Source organism: Lissotriton vulgaris, unplaced genomic scaffold, assembly GCF_964263255.1.
Source record: "Lissotriton vulgaris unplaced genomic scaffold, aLisVul1.2 SCAFFOLD_1673, whole genome shotgun sequence".
Lineage (NCBI taxonomy): Eukaryota > Metazoa > Chordata > Amphibia > Caudata > Salamandridae > Lissotriton > Lissotriton vulgaris.
Window position 1 is genome coordinate 111,779 of NW_028241535.1, and position 19,016 is coordinate 130,794.

At 40.8% G+C, this 19,016-nt stretch overlaps 23 non-coding genes across 23 annotated transcripts; 8 read left to right on the top strand and 15 right to left on the bottom strand.

Moving 5' to 3' along the window:
• Window positions 1-170: 170 nt before the first annotated feature.
• Window positions 171-265, top strand: TRNAI-UAU (transfer RNA isoleucine (anticodon UAU)). The gene is made up of 2 exons: window positions 171-208; window positions 230-265. It is a non-coding gene; the product is annotated as a tRNA-Ile (tRNA).
• Window positions 266-1,421: 1,156 nt separating this feature from the next.
• TRNAT-UGU (transfer RNA threonine (anticodon UGU)) lies at window positions 1,422-1,493 on the bottom strand. The gene has a single exon. It is a non-coding gene; the product is annotated as a tRNA-Thr (tRNA).
• Window positions 1,494-2,082: 589 nt separating this feature from the next.
• Window positions 2,083-2,164, bottom strand: TRNAS-GCU (transfer RNA serine (anticodon GCU)). The gene has a single exon. It is a non-coding gene; the product is annotated as a tRNA-Ser (tRNA).
• Window positions 2,165-2,453: 289 nt separating this feature from the next.
• TRNAI-UAU (transfer RNA isoleucine (anticodon UAU)) lies at window positions 2,454-2,548 on the top strand. The gene is made up of 2 exons: window positions 2,454-2,491; window positions 2,513-2,548. It is a non-coding gene; the product is annotated as a tRNA-Ile (tRNA).
• Window positions 2,549-3,704: 1,156 nt separating this feature from the next.
• TRNAT-UGU (transfer RNA threonine (anticodon UGU)) lies at window positions 3,705-3,776 on the bottom strand. Its single transcript has one exon. It is a non-coding gene; the product is annotated as a tRNA-Thr (tRNA).
• Window positions 3,777-4,365: 589 nt separating this feature from the next.
• TRNAS-GCU (transfer RNA serine (anticodon GCU)) lies at window positions 4,366-4,447 on the bottom strand. The gene has a single exon. It is a non-coding gene; the product is annotated as a tRNA-Ser (tRNA).
• Window positions 4,448-4,736: 289 nt separating this feature from the next.
• Window positions 4,737-4,831, top strand: TRNAI-UAU (transfer RNA isoleucine (anticodon UAU)). Its single transcript has 2 exons — window positions 4,737-4,774; window positions 4,796-4,831. It is a non-coding gene; the product is annotated as a tRNA-Ile (tRNA).
• A 1,170-nt stretch (window positions 4,832-6,001) lies between these two features.
• On the bottom strand, window positions 6,002-6,073 carry TRNAT-UGU (transfer RNA threonine (anticodon UGU)). The gene has a single exon. It is a non-coding gene; the product is annotated as a tRNA-Thr (tRNA).
• Window positions 6,074-6,662: 589 nt separating this feature from the next.
• TRNAS-GCU (transfer RNA serine (anticodon GCU)) lies at window positions 6,663-6,744 on the bottom strand. The gene has a single exon. It is a non-coding gene; the product is annotated as a tRNA-Ser (tRNA).
• Window positions 6,745-7,033: 289 nt separating this feature from the next.
• On the top strand, window positions 7,034-7,128 carry TRNAI-UAU (transfer RNA isoleucine (anticodon UAU)). Its single transcript has 2 exons — window positions 7,034-7,071; window positions 7,093-7,128. It is a non-coding gene; the product is annotated as a tRNA-Ile (tRNA).
• A 1,170-nt stretch (window positions 7,129-8,298) lies between these two features.
• Window positions 8,299-8,370, bottom strand: TRNAT-UGU (transfer RNA threonine (anticodon UGU)). Its single transcript has one exon. It is a non-coding gene; the product is annotated as a tRNA-Thr (tRNA).
• Window positions 8,371-8,959: 589 nt separating this feature from the next.
• Window positions 8,960-9,041, bottom strand: TRNAS-GCU (transfer RNA serine (anticodon GCU)). Its single transcript has one exon. It is a non-coding gene; the product is annotated as a tRNA-Ser (tRNA).
• A 289-nt stretch (window positions 9,042-9,330) lies between these two features.
• Window positions 9,331-9,425, top strand: TRNAI-UAU (transfer RNA isoleucine (anticodon UAU)). Its single transcript has 2 exons — window positions 9,331-9,368; window positions 9,390-9,425. It is a non-coding gene; the product is annotated as a tRNA-Ile (tRNA).
• Window positions 9,426-10,595: 1,170 nt separating this feature from the next.
• Window positions 10,596-10,667, bottom strand: TRNAT-UGU (transfer RNA threonine (anticodon UGU)). The gene has a single exon. It is a non-coding gene; the product is annotated as a tRNA-Thr (tRNA).
• A 589-nt stretch (window positions 10,668-11,256) lies between these two features.
• Window positions 11,257-11,338, bottom strand: TRNAS-GCU (transfer RNA serine (anticodon GCU)). The gene has a single exon. It is a non-coding gene; the product is annotated as a tRNA-Ser (tRNA).
• A 289-nt stretch (window positions 11,339-11,627) lies between these two features.
• On the top strand, window positions 11,628-11,722 carry TRNAI-UAU (transfer RNA isoleucine (anticodon UAU)). Its single transcript has 2 exons — window positions 11,628-11,665; window positions 11,687-11,722. It is a non-coding gene; the product is annotated as a tRNA-Ile (tRNA).
• Window positions 11,723-12,878: 1,156 nt separating this feature from the next.
• TRNAT-UGU (transfer RNA threonine (anticodon UGU)) lies at window positions 12,879-12,950 on the bottom strand. Its single transcript has one exon. It is a non-coding gene; the product is annotated as a tRNA-Thr (tRNA).
• Window positions 12,951-13,951: 1,001 nt separating this feature from the next.
• TRNAI-UAU (transfer RNA isoleucine (anticodon UAU)) lies at window positions 13,952-14,046 on the top strand. The gene is made up of 2 exons: window positions 13,952-13,989; window positions 14,011-14,046. It is a non-coding gene; the product is annotated as a tRNA-Ile (tRNA).
• A 1,170-nt stretch (window positions 14,047-15,216) lies between these two features.
• On the bottom strand, window positions 15,217-15,288 carry TRNAT-UGU (transfer RNA threonine (anticodon UGU)). The gene has a single exon. It is a non-coding gene; the product is annotated as a tRNA-Thr (tRNA).
• A 589-nt stretch (window positions 15,289-15,877) lies between these two features.
• Window positions 15,878-15,959, bottom strand: TRNAS-GCU (transfer RNA serine (anticodon GCU)). The gene has a single exon. It is a non-coding gene; the product is annotated as a tRNA-Ser (tRNA).
• Window positions 15,960-17,513: 1,554 nt separating this feature from the next.
• On the bottom strand, window positions 17,514-17,585 carry TRNAT-UGU (transfer RNA threonine (anticodon UGU)). The gene has a single exon. It is a non-coding gene; the product is annotated as a tRNA-Thr (tRNA).
• A 589-nt stretch (window positions 17,586-18,174) lies between these two features.
• TRNAS-GCU (transfer RNA serine (anticodon GCU)) lies at window positions 18,175-18,256 on the bottom strand. Its single transcript has one exon. It is a non-coding gene; the product is annotated as a tRNA-Ser (tRNA).
• A 289-nt stretch (window positions 18,257-18,545) lies between these two features.
• On the top strand, window positions 18,546-18,640 carry TRNAI-UAU (transfer RNA isoleucine (anticodon UAU)). The gene is made up of 2 exons: window positions 18,546-18,583; window positions 18,605-18,640. It is a non-coding gene; the product is annotated as a tRNA-Ile (tRNA).
• The last annotated feature ends 376 nt before the right edge of the window (window positions 18,641-19,016 follow it).

The following is a 19,016-nucleotide window of genomic DNA, read 5'->3' on the forward strand; positions in this document are numbered from 1 at the left end:
GAGCACACGATATAGCAGAATTATCAAATCTATTCCATTTGGACTGTATTTTTAATAGTCATGATAACATGCTAGCATGTGAGTCGATCTTGCACAGTAAATAATGGAGCAGTGCAGTATCTACTTGGTTAGCACTAGATGGCTCAAATGGGGAGAAAGGAAAACAGTGAGCTCCAGTGGCGCAATCGGTTAGCGCGCGGTACTTATACAGCAGTACTTGCACTGAGCCATGCTGAGGTTGTGAGTTCGAGCCTCACCTGGAGCAGTTGATTGGTTTTCATAAACCATTTCACTAAAAGTAAAGATTAGACTCAGAATAAAGACGGCTCTTGCTATAGAGTCTTAACTTCTTTTCAGGATCTGCGTGTCCGACTCCTCCAGGTGCCAAATATCACATATCCTATGCGATGCTCCTTATAAACATTCAATGATGTACCATCTTGCATAGCATGCAAACACCACATCAGTGCATTTAAAAATACTTTTGTAGAATAATAAATATGATGAATACATTGTTGTCACGGGATAACCATAAACTGAGGAGCTGCAAACAGTGCTGTGTCAGCTACATACAATAAAATGTAACTCAAAGAAATATCAAAAGAAGAGCATCATCATATTAAAGTTTCTAGTCAACATAAGAGTTGCACCATAGCAGCTTATGGTGCTTTCTGCTCAGATTGTGCCTCCAATCCCACATTGACTTTTTTAGTTCTTTGCAATTTTATAAAACAATTCCTGCTCAAAGCTAGCTTTTCAAAACCATTCAACCTATTACATTTATTTCTCTTACCTGTGAATGTGGTCCATGTTCTCTTTTCCTCATTCCCATCATGATACTCCCTTTCCGGAAACCAAGTTCACTTCTTTATCCAGCCCACCCATCCAAGGTCACCAAATCTATGAAGCAATTCTGCTTTTTCTCACTTTCTCTCCATGTACAAGATACCTTGTATCAATTGAATGGACAGCAGGAGAGGTGAATATTTATGGTTAGTGGGGGTGGGGTTTTGAAGATTAACCTCATTTGACTAAGAGCCGGGGTATCTGGGAGAAAAAGTATTTTAAGGGGGATGAAGTTCATATCTCCTTGGTGAAATTTCTAGAGCCTTATTTCATCCTTTCTGTGGATGCAGACTCAGTCGGAACAGACGTCCTAGTCCTCGCTCTGCCTTTCAAAGGAACTTTAAATATGCATGGCTTATTTGGCTTTGCCCGGCGGGGTGAGAATGGCGTTTGTCAGGCGTTCGTCAGGCGATCGGAAGGGGTGAGGCAATAGTTTATGGTTCAATGGTTTTCATGAACTCTTCTTGATAAGATGAAAGATGGAAAGGGAAGCTTGTCAATAAGCAAACTTAAGACAAGGTGTGACTCCTAGAAAGAATGACTTGAAAACAACATACAGAAACACACATATAAAAAGGCCCTGATGAGGCTTGAACTCATGACCCCTGGTTTACAAGACCAGTGCTCTGCCACTGAGCTACAAGGCCGGTCTGCCTGCAGTTTGTAAATCGCAACATGTATTCTTACTGCGGTATGAAGATATCTATGATTTTGAGACTCTGTATGGAAATGCAGTTGCATTTGAATGTCTACATGCGTGCACAAATCGAAGAGCATGCTTAAGACACTTTTCTTGAAAGTAGGAAAAACTCCATTTTGATTTGAGAACATAAGAGTATTCACATTTATGACCATACTGAAAGCTCTAGTGAGTATGTCCGCAATCAGTGACAGATAGAGAACTCACTTATTAGAAGTGATCTGTCTCTGTGGGGCAGACAAATGTAAACACTCATACACTTGAGACGGCTGAAACTTTAGGAGTAAGAAATGCTTTCTTATCAGTCTATCTATCCAAACTGGTTGGAAGGCCAGGAGTGAGGAATAGGCAATCCTCTGGACACTTCATGAAAGATCTAATTTCAATTAAGCACAAAATACTTCCCTTTATTTGACATAAATGCCATAATGGAATAGTCAGTTGGGCCCTTCTAGTGGATTATGGCAGTGTCTTGAAAGAGAGTGTAATTGTACTACAAGACATGCTCACCTTCAAAAGAGTGTCTGATGGCTTTCCGACGAAGGTGGGATTCGAACCCACGCGTGCAGAGCACAATGGATTAGCAGTCCATCGCCTTAACCACTTGGCCACCTCGTCTGCCTTAGGAGCCTACATTTCATTTTTGGTGAAATTCTAACTATGTGCTAATTAAAAATAAGCATAAGTTTATCCTAGACTGTGTCAGAACGGCAAATGTATGGGGTGTTCAATAGACAGAGCACACGATATAGCAGAATTATCAAATCTATTCCATTTGGACTGTATTTTTAATAGTCATGATAACATGCTAGCATGTGAGTCGATCTTGCACAGTAAATAATGGAGCAGTGCAGTATCTACTTGGTTAGCACTAGATGGCTCAAATGGGGAGAAAGGAAAACAGTGAGCTCCAGTGGCGCAATCGGTTAGCGCGCGGTACTTATACAGCAGTACTTGCACTGAGCCATGCTGAGGTTGTGAGTTCGAGCCTCACCTGGAGCAGTTGATTGGTTTTCATAAACCATTTCACTAAAAGTAAAGATTAGACTCAGAATAAAGACGGCTCTTGCTATAGAGTCTTAACTTCTTTTCAGGATCTGCGTGTCCGACTCCTCCAGGTGCCAAATATCACATATCCTATGCGATGCTCCTTATAAACATTCAATGATGTACCATCTTGCATAGCATGCAAACACCACATCAGTGCATTTAAAAATACTTTTGTAGAATAATAAATATGATGAATACATTGTTGTCACGGGATAACCATAAACTGAGGAGCTGCAAACAGTGCTGTGTCAGCTACATACAATAAAATGTAACTCAAAGAAATATCAAAAGAAGAGCATCATCATATTAAAGTTTCTAGTCAACATAAGAGTTGCACCATAGCAGCTTATGGTGCTTTCTGCTCAGATTGTGCCTCCAATCCCACATTGACTTTTTTAGTTCTTTGCAATTTTATAAAACAATTCCTGCTCAAAGCTAGCTTTTCAAAACCATTCAACCTATTACATTTATTTCTCTTACCTGTGAATGTGGTCCATGTTCTCTTTTCCTCATTCCCATCATGATACTCCCTTTCCGGAAACCAAGTTCACTTCTTTATCCAGCCCACCCATCCAAGGTCACCAAATCTATGAAGCAATTCTGCTTTTTCTCACTTTCTCTCCATGTACAAGATACCTTGTATCAATTGAATGGACAGCAGGAGAGGTGAATATTTATGGTTAGTGGGGGTGGGGTTTTGAAGATTAACCTCATTTGACTAAGAGCCGGGGTATCTGGGAGAAAAAGTATTTTAAGGGGGATGAAGTTCATATCTCCTTGGTGAAATTTCTAGAGCCTTATTTCATCCTTTCTGTGGATGCAGACTCAGTCGGAACAGACGTCCTAGTCCTCGCTCTGCCTTTCAAAGGAACTTTAAATATGCATGGCTTATTTGGCTTTGCCCGGCGGGGTGAGAATGGCGTTTGTCAGGCGTTCGTCAGGCGATCGGAAGGGGTGAGGCAATAGTTTATGGTTCAATGGTTTTCATGAACTCTTCTTGATAAGATGAAAGATGGAAAGGGAAGCTTGTCAATAAGCAAACTTAAGACAAGGTGTGACTCCTAGAAAGAATGACTTGAAAACAACATACAGAAACACACATATAAAAAGGCCCTGATGAGGCTTGAACTCATGACCCCTGGTTTACAAGACCAGTGCTCTGCCACTGAGCTACAAGGCCGGTCTGCCTGCAGTTTGTAAATCGCAACATGTATTCTTACTGCGGTATGAAGATATCTATGATTTTGAGACTCTGTATGGAAATGCAGTTGCATTTGAATGTCTACATGCGTGCACAAATCGAAGAGCATGCTTAAGACACTTTTCTTGAAAGTAGGAAAAACTCCATTTTGATTTGAGAACATAAGAGTATTCACATTTATGACCATACTGAAAGCTCTAGTGAGTATGTCCGCAATCAGTGACAGATAGAGAACTCACTTATTAGAAGTGATCTGTCTCTGTGGGGCAGACAAATGTAAACACTCATACACTTGAGACGGCTGAAACTTTAGGAGTAAGAAATGCTTTCTTATCAGTCTATCTATCCAAACTGGTTGGAAGGCCAGGAGTGAGGAATAGGCAATCCTCTGGACACTTCATGAAAGATCTAATTTCAATTAAGCACAAAATACTTCCCTTTATTTGACATAAATGCCATAATGGAATAGTCAGTTGGGCCCTTCTAGTGGATTATGGCAGTGTCTTGAAAGAGAGTGTAATTGTACTACAAGACATGCTCACCTTCAAAAGAGTGTCTGATGGCTTTCCGACGAAGGTGGGATTCGAACCCACGCGTGCAGAGCACAATGGATTAGCAGTCCATCGCCTTAACCACTTGGCCACCTCGTCTGCCTTAGGAGCCTATATTTCATTTTTGGTGAAATTCTAACTATGTGCTAATTAAAAATAAGCATAAGTTTATCCTAGACTGTGTCAGAACGGCAAATGTATGGGGTGTTCAATAGACAGAGCACACGATATACCAGAATTATCAAATCTATTCCATTTGGACTGTATTTTTAATAGTCATGATAACATGCTAGCATGTGAGTCGATCTTGCACAGTGAATAATGGAGCAGTGCAGTATCTACTTGGTTAGCACTAGATGGCTCAAATGGGGAGAAATGAAAACAGTGAGCTCCAGTGGCGCAATCGGTTAGCGCGCGGTACTTATACAGCAGTACTTGCACTGAGCCATGCCGAGGTTGTGAGTTCGAGCCTCACCAGGAGCAGTTGATTGGTTTTCATAAACCATTTCACTAAAAGTAAAGATTAGACTCAGAATAAAGACGGCTCTTGCTATAGAGTCTTAACTTCTTTTCAGGATCTGCGTGTCCGACTCCTCCAGGTGCCAAATATCACATATCCTATGCGATGCTCCTTATAAACATTCAATGATGTACCATCTTGCATAGCATGCAAACACCACATCAGTGCATTTAAAAATACTTTTGTAGAATAATAAATATGATGAATACATTGTTGTCACGGGATAACCATAAACTGAGGAGCTGCAAACAGTGCTGTGTCAGCTACATACAATAAAATTTAACTCAAAGAAATATCAAAAGAAGAGCATCATCATATTAAAGTTTCTAGTCAACATAAGAGTTGCACCATAGCAGCTTATGGTGCTTTCTGCTCAGATTGTGCCTCCAATCCCACATTGACTTTTTTAGTTCTTTGCAATTTTAAAAAACAATTCCTGCTCAAAGCTAGCTTTTCAAAACAATTCAACCTATTACATTTATTTCTCTAACCTGTGAATGTGGTCCATGTTCTCTTTTCCTCATTCCCATCATGATACTCCCTTTCCGGAAACCAAGTTCACTTCTTTATCCAGCCCACCCATCCAAGGTCACCAAATCTATGAAGCAATTCTGCTTTTTCTCACATTCTCTCCATGTACAAGATACCTTGTATCAATTGAATGGACAGCAGGAGAGGTGAATATTTATGGTTAGTGGGGGTGGGGTTTTGAAGATTAACCTCATTTGACTTAGAGCCGGGGTATCTGGGAGAAAAAGTATTTTAAGGGGGATGAAGTTCATATCTCCTTGGTGAAATTTCTAGAGCCTTATTTCATCCTTTCTGTGGATGCAGACTCAGTCGGAACAGACGTCCTAGTCCTCGCTCTGCCTTTCAAAGGAACTTTAAATATGCATGGCTTATTTGGCTTTGCCCGGCAGGACTTGCCCGGCGGGGTGAGAATGGCGTTTGTCAGGCGTTCGTCAGGCGATCGGAAGGGGTGAGGCAATAGTTTATGGTTCAATGGTTTTCATGAACTCTTCTTGATAAGATGAAAGATGGAAAGGGAAGCTTGTCAATAAGCAAACTTAAGACAAGGTGTGACTCCTAGAAAGAATGACTTGAAAACAACATACAGAAACACACATATAAAAAGGCCCTGATGAGGCTTGAACTCATGACCCCTGGTTTACAAGACCAGTGCTCTGCCACTGAGCTACAAGGCCGGTCTGCCTGCAGTTTGTAAATCGCAACATGTATTCTTACTGCGGTATGAAGATATCTATGATTTTGAGACTCTGTATGGAAATGCAGTTGCATTTGAATGTCTACATGCGTGCACAAATCGAAGAGCATGCTTAAGACACTTTTCTTGAAAGTAGGAAAAACTCCATTTTGATTTGAGAACATAAGAGTATTCACATTTATGACCATACTGAAAGCTCTAGTGAGTATGTCCGCAATCAGTGACAGATAGAGAACTCACTTATTAGAAGTGATCTGTCTCTGTGGGGCAGACAAATGTAAACACTCATACACTTGAGACGGCTGAAACTTTAGGAGTAAGAAATGCTTTCTTATCAGTCTATCTATCCAAACTGGTTGGAAGGCCAGGAGTGAGGAATAGGCAATCCTCTGGACACTTCATGAAAGATCTAATTTCAATTAAGCACAAAATACTTCCCTTTATTTGACATAAATGCCATAATGGAATAGTCAGTTGGGCCCTTCTAGTGGATTATGGCAGTGTCTTGAAAGAGAGTGTAATTGTACTACAAGACATGCTCACCTTCAAAAGAGTGTCTGATGGCTTTCCGACGAAGGTGGGATTCGAACCCACGCGTGCAGAGCACAATGGATTAGCAGTCCATCGCCTTAACCACTCGGCCACCTCGTCTGCCTTAGGAGCCTATATTTCATTTTTGGTGAAATTCTAACTATGTGCTAATTAAAAATAAGCATAAGTTTATCCTAGACTGTGTCAGAACGGCAAATGTATGGGGTGTTCAATAGACAGAGCACACGATATAGCAGAATTATCAAATCTATTCCATTTGGACTGTATTTTTAATAGTCATGATAACATGCTAGCATGTGAGTCGATCTTGCACAGTGAATAATGGAGCAGTGCAGTATCTACTTGGTTAGCACTAGATGGCTCAAATGGGGAGAAATGAAAACAGTGAGCTCCAGTGGCGCAATCGGTTAGCGCGCGGTACTTATACAGCAGTACTTGCACTGAGCCATGCCGAGGTTGTGAGTTCGAGCCTCACCTGGAGCAGTTGATTGGTTTTCATAAACCATTTCACTAAAAGTAAAGATTAGACTCAGAATAAAGACGGCTCTTGCTAGAGAGTCTCAACTTCTTTTCAGGATCTGCCTGTCCGACTCCTCCAGGTGCCAAATATCACATATCCTATGCGATGCTCCTTATAAACATTCAATGATGTACCATCTTGCATAGCATGCAAACACCACATCAGTGCATTTAAAAATACTTTTGTAGAATAATAAATATGATGAATACATTGTTGTCACAGGATAACCATAAACTGAGGAGCTGCAAACAGTGCTGTGTCAGCTACATACAATAAAATTTAACTCAAAGAAATATCAAAAGAAGAGCATCATCATATTAAAGTTTCTAGTCAACATAAGAGTTGCACCATAGCAGCTTATGGTGCTTTCTGCTCAGATTGTGCCTCCAATCCCACATTGACTTTTTTAGTTCTTTGCAATTTTAAAAAACAATTCCTGCTCAAAGCTAGCTTTTCAAAACCATTCAACCTATTACATTTATTTCTCTAACCTGTGAATGTGGTCCATGTTCTCTTTTCCTCATTCCCATCATGATACTCCCTTTCCGGAAACCAAGTTCACTTCTTTATCCAGCCCACCCATCCAAGGTCACCAAATCTATGAAGCAATTCTGCTTTTTCTCACATTCTCTCCATGTACAAGATACCTTGTATCAATTGAATGGACAGCAGGAGAGGTGAATATTTATGGTTAGTGGGGGTGGGGTTTTGAAGATTAACCTCATTTGACTAAGAGCCGGGGTATCTGGGAGAAAAAGTATTTTAAGGGGGATGAAGTTCATATCTCCTTGGTGAAATTTCTAGAGCCTTATTTCATCCTTTCTGTGGATGCAGACTCAGTCGGAACAGACGTCCTAGTCCTCGCTCTGCCTTTCAAAGGAACTTTAAATATGCATGGCTTATTTGGCTTTGCCCGGCAGGGCTTGCCCGGCGGGGTGAGAATGGCGTTTGTCAGGCGTTCGTCAGGCGATCGGAAGGGGTGAGGCAATAGTTTATGGTTCAATGGTTTTCATGAAGTCTTCTTGATAAGATGAAAGATGGAAAGGGAAGCTTGTCAATAAGCAAACTTAAGACAAGGTGTGACTCCTAGAAAGAATGACTTGAAAACAACATACAGAAACACACATATAAAAAGGCCCTGATGAGGCTTGAACTCATGACCCCTGGTTTACAAGACCAGTGCTCTGCCACTGAGCTACAAGGCCGGTCTGCCTGCAGTTTGTAAATCGCAACATGTATTCTTACTGCGGTATGAAGATATCTATGATTTTGAGACTCTGTATGGAAATGCAGTTGCATTTGAATGTCTACATGCGTGCACAAATCGAAGAGCATGCTTAAGACACTTTTCTTGAAAGTAGGAAAAACTCCATTTTGATTTGAGAACATAAGAGTATTCACATTTATGACCATACTGAAAGCTCTAGTGAGTATGTCCGCAATCAGTGACAGATAGAGAACTCACTTATTAGAAGTGATCTGTCTCTGTGGGGCAGACAAATGTAAACACTCATACACTTGAGACGGCTGAAACTTTAGGAGTAAGAAATGCTTTCTTATCAGTCTATCTATCCAAACTGGTTGGAAGGCCAGGAGTGAGGAATAGGCAATCCTCTGGACACTTCATGAAAGATCTAATTTCAATTAAGCACAAAATACTTCCCTTTATTTGACATAAATGCCATAATGGAATAGTCAGTTGGGCCCTTCTAGTGGATTATGGCAGTGTCTTGAAAGAGAGTGTAATTGTACTACAAGACATGCTCACCTTCAAAAGAGTGTCTGATGGCTTTCCGACGAAGGTGGGATTCGAACCCACACGTGCAGAGCACAATGGATTAGCAGTCCATCGCCTTAACCACTTGGCCACCTCGTCTGCCTTAGGAGCCTATATTTCATTTTTGGTGAAATTCTAACTATGTGCTAATTAAAAATAAGCATAAGTTTATCCTAGACTGTGTCAGAACGGCAAATGTATGGGGTGTTCAATAGACAGAGCACACGATATAGCAGAATTATCAAATCTATTCCATTTGGACTGTATTTTTAATAGTCATGATAACATGCTAGCATGTGAGTCGATCTTGCACAGTGAATAATTGAGCAGTGCAGTATCTACTTGGTTAGCACTAGATGGCTCAAATGGGGAGAAATGAAAACATTGAGCTCCAGTGGCGCAATCGGTTAGCGCGCGGTACGTATACAGCAGTACTTGCACTGAGCCATGCTGAGGTTGTGAGTTCGAGCCTCACCTGGAGCAGTTGATTGGTTTTCATAAACCATTTCACTAAAAGTAAAGATTAGACTCAGAATAAAGACGGCTCTTGCTAGAGAGTCTTAACTTCTTTTCAGGATCTGCCTGTCCGACTCCTCCAGGTGCCAAATATCACATATCCTATGCGATGCTCCTTATAAACATTCAATGATGTACCATCTTGCATAGCATGCAAACACCACATCAGTGCATTTAAAAATACTTTTGTAGAATAATAAATATGATGAATACATTGTTGTCACAGGATAACCATAAACTGAGGAGCTGCAAACAGTGCTGTGTCAGCTACATACAATAAAATTTAACTCAAAGAAATATCAAAAGAAGAGCATCATCATATTAAAGTTTCTAGTCAACATAAGAGTTGCACCATAGCAGCTTATGGTGCTTTCTGCTCAGATTGTGCCTCCAATCCCACATTGACTTTTTTAGTTCTTTGCAATTTTAAAAAACAATTCCTGCTCAAAGCTAGCTTTTCAAAACCATTCAACCTATTACATTTATTTCTCTAACCTGTGAATGTGGTCCATGTTCTCTTTTCCTCATTCCCATCATGATACTCCCTTTCCGGAAACCAAGTTCACTTCTTTATCCAGCCCACCCATCCAAGGTCACCAAATCTATGAAGCAATTCTGCTTTTTCTCACATTCTCTCCATGTACAAGATACCTTGTATCAATTGAATGGACAGCAGGAGAGGTGAATATTTATGGTTAGTGGGGGTGGGGTTTTGAAGATTAACCTCATTTGACTAAGAGCCGGGGTATCTGGGAGAAAAAGTATTTTAAGGGGGATGAAGTTCATATCTCCTTGGTGAAATTTCTAGAGCCTTATTTCATCCTTTCTGTGGATGCAGACTCAGTCGGAACAGACGTCCTAGTCCTCGCTCTGCCTTTCAAAGGAACTTTAAATATGCATGGCTTATTTGGCTTTGCCCGGCAGGGCTTGCCCGGCGGGGTGAGAATGGCGTTTGTCAGGCGTTCGTCAGGCGATCGGAAGGGGTGAGGCAATAGTTTATGGTTCAATGGTTTTCATGAACTCTTCTTGATAAGATGAAAGATGGAAAGGGAAGCTTGTCAATAAGCAAACTTAAGACAAGGTGTGACTCCTAGAAAGAATGACTTGAAAACAACATACAGAAACACACATATAAAAAGGCCCTGATGAGGCTTGAACTCATGACCCCTGGTTTACAAGACCAGTGCTCTGCCACTGAGCTACAAGGCCGGTCTGCCTGCAGTTTGTAAATCGCAACATGTATTCTTACTGCGGTATGAAGATATCTATGATTTTGAGACTCTGTATGGAAATGCAGTTGCATTTGAATGTCTACATGCGTGCACAAATCGAAGAGCATGCTTAAGACACTTTTCTTGAAAGTAGGAAAAACTCCATTTTGATTTGAGAACATAAGAGTATTCACATTTATGACCATACTAAAAGCTCTAGTGACTATGTCCGCAATCAGTGACAGATAGAGAACTCACTTATTAGAAGTGATCTGTCTCTGTGGGGCAGACAAATGTAAACACTCATACACTTGAGACGGCTGAAACTTTAGGAGTAAGAAATGCTTTCTTATCAGTCTATCTATCCAAACTGGTTGGAAGGCCAGGAGTGAGGAATAGGCAATCCTCTGGACACTTCATGAAAGATCTAATTTCAATTAAGCACAAAATACTTCCCTTTATTTGACATAAATGCCATAATGGAATAGTCAGTTGGGCCCTTCTAGTGGATTATGGCAGTGTCTTGAAAGAGAGTGTAATTGTACTACGAGACATGCTCACCTTCAAAAGAGTGTCTGATGGCTTTCCGACGAAGGTGGGATTCGAACCCACGCGTGCAGAGCACAATGGATTAGCAGTCCATCGCCTTAACCACTCGGCCACCTCGTCTGCCTTAGGAGCCCATATTTCATTTTTGGTGAAATTCTAACTATGTGCTAATTAAAAATAAGCATAAGTTTATCCTAGACTGTGTCAGAACGGCAAATGTATGGGGTGTTCAATAGACAGAGCACACGATATAGCAGAATTATCAAATCTATTCCAATTGGACTGTATTTTTATTAGTCATGATAACATGCTAGCTTGTGAGTCGATCTTGCACAGTGAATAATGGAGCAGTGCAGTATCTACTTGGTGAGCACTAGATGGCTCAAATGGGGAGAAATGAAAACAGTGAGCTCCAGTGGCGCAATCCGTTAGCGCGCGGTACTTATAAAGCAGTACTTGCACTGAGCCATGCAGAGGTTGTGAGTTCGAGCCTCACCTGGAGCAGTTGATTGGTTTTCATAAACCATTTCACTAAAAGTAAAGATTAGACTCAGAATAAAGACGGCTCTTGCTAGAGAGTCTTAACTTCTTTTCAGGATCTGCGTGTCCGACTCCTCCAGGTGCCAAATATCACATATCCTATGCGATGCTCCTTATAAACATTCAATGATGTACCATCTTGCATAGCATGCAAACACCACATCAGTGCATTTAAAAATACTTTTGTAGAATAATAAATATGATGAATACATTGTTGTCACAGGATAACCATAAACTGAGGAGCTGCAAACAGTGCTGTGTCAGCTACATACAATAAAATTTAACTCAAAGAAATATCAAAAGAAGAGCATCATCATATTAAAGTTTCTAGTCAACATAAGAGTTGCACCATAGCAGCTTATGGTGCTTTCTGCTCAGATTGTGCCTCCAATCCCACATTGACTTTTTTAGTTCTTTGCAATTTTAAAAAACAATTCCTGCTCAAAGCTAGCTTTTCAAAACCATTCAACCTATTACATTTATTTCTCTAACCTGTGAATGTGGTCCATGTTCTCTTTTCCTCATTCCCATCATGATACTCCCTTTCTGGAAACCAAGTTCACTTCTTTATCCAGCCCACCCATCCAAGGTCACCAAATCTATGAAGCAATTCTGCTTTTTCTCACATTCTCTCCATGTACAAGATACCTTGTATCAATTGAATGGACAGCAGGAGAGGTGAATATTTATGGTTAGTGGGGGTGGGGTTTTGAAGATTAACCTCATTTGACTAAGAGCCGGGGTATCTGGGAGAAAAAGTATTTTAAGGGGGATGAAGTTCATATCTCCTTGGTGAAATTTCTAGAGCCTTATTTCATCCTTTCTGTGGATGCAGACTCAGTCGGAACAGACGTCCTAGTCCTCGCTCTGCCTTTCAAAGGAACTTTAAATATGCATGGCTTATTTGGCTTTGCCCGGCGGGGTGAGAATGGCGTTTGTCAGGCGTTCGTAAGGCGATCGGAAGGGGTGAGGCAATAGTTTATGGTTCAATGGTTTTCATGAAGTCTTCTTGATAAGATGAAAGATGGAAAGGGAAGCTTGTCAATAAGCAAACTTAAGACAAGGTGTGACTCCTAGAAAGAATGACTTAAAAACAACATACAGAAACACACATATAAAAAGGCCCTGATGAGGCTTGAACTCATGACCCCTGGTTTACAAGACCAGTGCTCTGCCACTGAGCTACAAGGCCGGTCTGCCTGCAGTTTGTAAATCGCAACATGTATTCTTACTGCGGTATGAAGATATCTATGATTTTGAGACTCTGTATGGAAATGCAGTTGCATTTGAATGTCTACATGCGTGCACAAATCGAAGAGCATGCTTAAGACACTTTTCTTGAAAGTAGGAAAAACTCCATTTTGATTTGAGAACATAAGAGTATTCACATTTATGACCATACTGAAAGCTCTAGTGAGTATGTCCGCAATCAGTGACAGATAGAGAACTCACTTATTAGAAGTGATCTGTCTCTGTGGGGCAGACAAATGTAAACACTCATACACTTGAGACGGCTGAAACTTTAGGAGTAAGAAATGCTTTCTTATCAGTCTATCTATCCAAACTGGTTGGAAGGCCAGGATTGAGGAATAGGCAATCCTCTGGACACTTCATGAAAGATCTAATTTCAATTAAGCACAAAATACTTCCCTTTATTTGACATAAATGCCATAATGGAATAGTCAGTTGGGCCCTTCTAGTGGATTATGGCAGTGTCTTGAAAGAGAGTGTAATTGTACTACGAGACATGCTCACCTTCAAAAGAGTGTCTGATGGCTTTCCGACGAAGGTGGGATTCGAACCCACGCGTGCAAAGCACAATGGATTAGCAGTCCATCGCCTTAACCACTCGGCCACCTCAATGGATTAGCAGTCCATCGCCTTAACCACTCGGCCACCTCGTCTGCCTTAGGAGCCTATATTTCATTTTTGGTGAAATTCTAACTATGTGCCAATTAAAAATAAGCATAAGTTTATCCTAGACTGTGTCAGAACGGCAAATGTATGGGGTGTTCAATAGACAGAGCACACGATATAGCAGAATTATCAAATCTATTCCATTTGGACTGTATTTTTAATAGTCATGATAACATGCTAGCATGTGAGTCGATCTTGCACAGTGAATAATGGAGCAGTGCAGTATCTACTTGGTTAGCACTAGATGGCTCAAATGGGGAGAAATGAAAACAGTGAGCTCCAGTGGCGCAATCGGTTAGCGCGCGGTACTTATACAGCAGTACTTGCACTGAGCCATGCCGAGGTTGTGAGTTCGAGCCTCACCTGGAGCAGTTGATTGGTTTTCATAAACCATTTCACTAAAAGTAAAGATTAGACTCAGAATAAAGACGGCTCTTGCTATAGAGTCTTAACTTCTTTTCAGGATCTGCGTGTCCGACTCCTCCAGGTGCCAAATATCACATATCCTATGCGATGCTCCTTATAAACATTCAATGATGTACCATCTTGCATAGCATGCAAACACCACATCAGTGCATTTAAAAATACTTTTGTAGAATAATAAATATGATGAATACATTGTTGTCACGGGATAACCATAAACTGAGGAGCTGCAAACAGTGCTGTGTCAGCTACATACAATAAAATGTAACTCAAAGAAATATCAAAAGAAGAGCATCATCATATTAAAGTTTCTAGTCAACATAAGAGTTGCACCATAGCAGCTTATGGTGCTTTCTGCTCAGATTGTGCCTCCAATCCCACATTGACTTTTTTAGTTCTTTGCAATTTTAAAAAACAATTCCTGCTCAAAGCTAGCTTTTCAAAACCATTCAACCTATTACATTTATTTCTCTAACCTGTGAATGTGGTCCATGTTCTCTTTTCCTCATTCCCATCATGATACTCCCTTTCCGGAAACCAAGTTCACTTCTTTATCCAGCCCACCCATCCAAGGTCACCAAATCTATGAAGCAATTCTGCTTTTTCTCACATTCTCTCCATGTACAAGATACCTTGTATCAATTGAATGGACAGCAGGAGAGGTGAATATTTATGGTTAGTGGGGGTGGGGTTTTGAAGATTAACCTCATTTGACTAAGAGCCGGGGTATCTGGGAGAAAAAGTATTTTAAGGGGGATGAAGTTCATATCTCCTTGGTGAAATTTCTAGAGCCTTATTTCATCCTTTCTGTGGATGCAGACTCAGTCGGAACAGACGTCCTAGTCCTCGCTCTGCCTTTCAAAGGAACTTTAAATATGCATGACTTATTTGGCTTTGCCCGGCAGGGCTTGCCCGACGGGGTGAGAATGGCGTTTGTCAGGTGTTCGTCAGGTTATCGGAAGGGGTGAGGCAATAGTTTATGGTTCAATGGTTTTCATGAAGTCTTCTTGATAAGATGAAAGCAGGAAAGGGAAGCTTGTCAATAAGCAAACTTAAGACAAGGTGTGACTCCTAGAAAGAATGACTTGAAAACAACATACAGAAACACACATATAAAAAGGCCCTGATGAGGCTTGAACTCATGACCCCTGGTTTACAAGACCAGTGCTCTGCCACTGAGCTACAAGGCCGGTCTGCCTGCAGTTTGTAAATCGCAACATGTATTCTTACTGCGGTATGAAGATATCTATGATTTTGAGACTCTGTATGGAAATGCAGTTGCATTTGAATGTCTACATGCGTGCACAAATCGAAGAGCATGCTTAAGACACTTTTCTTGAAAGTAGGAAAAACTCCATTTTGATTTGAGAACATAAGAGTATTCACATTTATGACCATACTGAAAGCTCTAGTGAGTATGTCCGCAATCAGTGACAGATAGAGAACTCACTTATTAGAAGTGATCTGTCTCTGTGGGGCAGACAAATGTAAACACTCATACACTTGAGACGGCTGAAACTTTAGGAGTAAGAAATGCTTTCTTATCAGTCTATCTATCCAAACTGGTTGGAAGGCCAGGAGTGAGGAATAGGCAATCCTCTGGACACTTCATGAAAGATCTAATTTCAATTAAGCACAAAATACTTCCCTTTATTTGACATAAATGCCATAATGGAATAGTCAGTTGGGCCCTTCTAGTGGATTATGGCAGTGTCTTGAAAGAGAGTGTAATTGTACTACGAGACATGCTCACCTTCAAAAGAGTGTCTGATGGCTTTCCGACGAAGGTGGGATTCGAACCCACGCGTGCAGAGCACAATGGATTAGCAGTCCATCGCCTTAACCACTCGGCCACCTCGTCTGCCTTAAGGGCCTATATTTCATTTTTGGTGAAATTTTAACTATGTGCTAATTAAAAATAAGCATAAGTTTATCCTAGACTGTGTCAGAACGGCAAATGTATGGGGTGTTCAATAGACAGAGCACACGATATAGCAGAATTATCAAATCTATTCCATTTGGACTGTATTTTTAATAGTCATGATAACATGCTAGCATGTGAGTCGATCTTGCACAGTGAATAATGGAGCAGTGCAGTATCTACTTGGTTAGCACTAGATGGCTCAAATGGGGAGAAATGAAAACAGTGAGCTCAAGTGGCGCAATCGGTTAGTGCGTGGTACTTATACAGCAGTACTTGCACTGAGCCATGCCGAGGTTGTGAGTTTGAGCCTCACCTGGAGCAGTTGATTGCTTTTCATAAACCATTTCACTAAAAGTAAAGATTAGACTCAGAATAAAGACGGCTCTTGCTAGAGAGTCTTAACTTCTTTTCAGGATCTGCGTGTCCGACTCCTCCAGGTGCCAAATATCACATATCCTATGCGATGCTCCTTATAAACATTCAATGATGTACCATCTTGCATAGCATGCAAACACCACATCAGTGCATTTAAAAATACTTTTGTAGAATAATAAATATGATGAATACATTGTTGTCACGGGATAACCATAAACTGAGGAGCTGCAAACAGTGCTGTGTCAGCTACATACAATAAAATTTAACTCAAAGAAATATCAAAAGAAGAGCATCATCATATTAAAGTTTCTAGTCAACATAGGAGTTGCACCATAGCAGCTTATGGTGCTTTCTGCTCAGATTGTGCCTCCAATCCCACATTGACTTTTTTAGTTCTTTGCAATTTTAAAAAACAATTCCTGCTCAAAGCTAGCTTTTCAAAACCATTCAACCTATTACATTTATTTCTCTAACCTGTGAATGTGGTCCATGTTCTCTTTTCCTCATTCCCATCATGATACTCCCTTTCCGGAAACCAAGTTCACTTCTTTATCCAGCCCACCCATCCAAGGTCACCAAATCTATGAAGCAATTCTGCTTTTTCTCACATTCTCTCCATGTACAAGATACCTTGTATCAATTGAATGGACAGCAGGAGAGGTGAATATTTATGGTTAGTGGGGGTGGGGTTTTGAAGATTAACCTCATTTGACTAAGAGCCGGGGTATCTGGGAGAAAAAGTATTTTAAGGGGGATGAAGTTCATATCTCCTTGGTGAAATTTCTAGAGCCTTATTTCATCCTTTCTGTGGATGCAGACTCAGTCGGAACAGACGTCCTAGTCCTCGCTCTGCCTTTCAAAGGAACTTTAAATATGCATGGCTTATTTGGCTTTGCCCGGCAGGGCTTGCCCGACGGGGTGAGAATGGCGTTTGTCAGGTGTTCGTCAGGTTATCGGAAGGGGTGAGGCAATAGTTTATGGTTCAATGGTTTTCATGAAGTCTTCTTGATAAGATGAAAGCAGGAAAGGGAAGCTTGTCAATAAGCAAACTTAAGACAAGGTGTGACTCCTAGAAAGAATGACTTGAAAACAACATACAGAAACACACATATAAAAAGGCCCTGATGAGGCTTGAACTCATGACCCCTGGTTTACAAGACCAGTGCTCTGCCACTGAGCTACAAGGCCAGTCTGCCTGCAGTTTGTAAATCGCAACATGTATTCTTACTGCGGTATGAAGATATCTATGATTTTGAGACTCTGTATGGAAATGCAGTTGCATTTGAATGTCTACATGCGTGCACAAATCGAAGAGCATGCTTAAGACACTTTTCTTGAAAGTAGGAAAAACTCCATTTTGATTTGAGAACATAAGAGTATTCACATTTATGACCATACTGAAAGCTCTAGTGAGTATGTCCGCAATCAGTGACAGATAGAGAAGTCACTTATTAGAAGTGATCTGTCTCTGTGGGGCAGACAAATGTAAACACTCATACACTTGAGACGGCTGAAACTTTAGGAGTAAGAAATGCTTTCTTATCAGTCTATCTATCCAAACTGGTTGGAAGGCCAGGAGTGGGGAATAGGCAATCCTCTGGACACTTCATGAAAGATCTAATTTCAATTAAGCACAAAATACTTCCCTTTATTTGACATAAATGCCATAATGGAATAGTCAGTTGGGCCCTTCTAGTGGATTATGGCAGTGTCTTGAAAGAGAGTGTAATTGTACTACGAGACATGCTCACCTTCAAAAGAGTGTCTGATGGCTTTCCGACGAAGGTGGGATTCGAACCCACGCGTGCAGAGCACAATGGATTAGCAGTCCATCGCCTTAACCACTCGGCCACCTCGTCTGCCTTAAGGGCCTATATTTCATTTTTGGTGAAATTCTAACTATGTGCTAATTAAAAATAAGCATAAGTTTATCCTAGACTGTGTCAGAACGGCAAATGTATGGGGTGTTCAATAGACAGAGCACACGATATAGCAGAATTATCAAATCTATTCCATTTGGACTATATTTTTAATAGTCATGATAACATGCTTGCATGCGAGTCGATCTTGCACAGTGAATAATGGAGCAGTGCAGTATCTACTTGGTTAGCACTAGATGGCTCAAATGGGGAGAAATGAAAACAGTGAGCTCCAGTGGCGCAAGCGGTTAGCGCGCAGTACTTATACAGCAGTACTTGCACTGAGCCATGCTGAGGTTGTGAGTTCGAGCCTCACCTGGAGCAGTTGATTGGTTTTCATAAACCATTTCACTAAAAGTAAAGATTAGACTCAGAATAAAGACGGCTCTTGCTAGAGAGTCTTAACTTCTTTTCAGGATCTGCGTGTCCGACTCCTCCAGGTGCCAAATATCACATATCCTATGCGATGCTCCTTATAAACATTCAATGATGTACCATCCTGCATAGCATGCAAACACCACATCAGTGCATTTAAAAATACTTTTGTAGAATAATAAATATGATGAATACATTGTTGTCACGGGATAACCATAAACTGAGGAGCTGCAAACAGTGCTGTGTCAGCTACATACAATAAAATTTAACTCAAAGAAATATCAAAAGAAGAGCATCATCATATTAAAGTTTCTAGTCAACATAA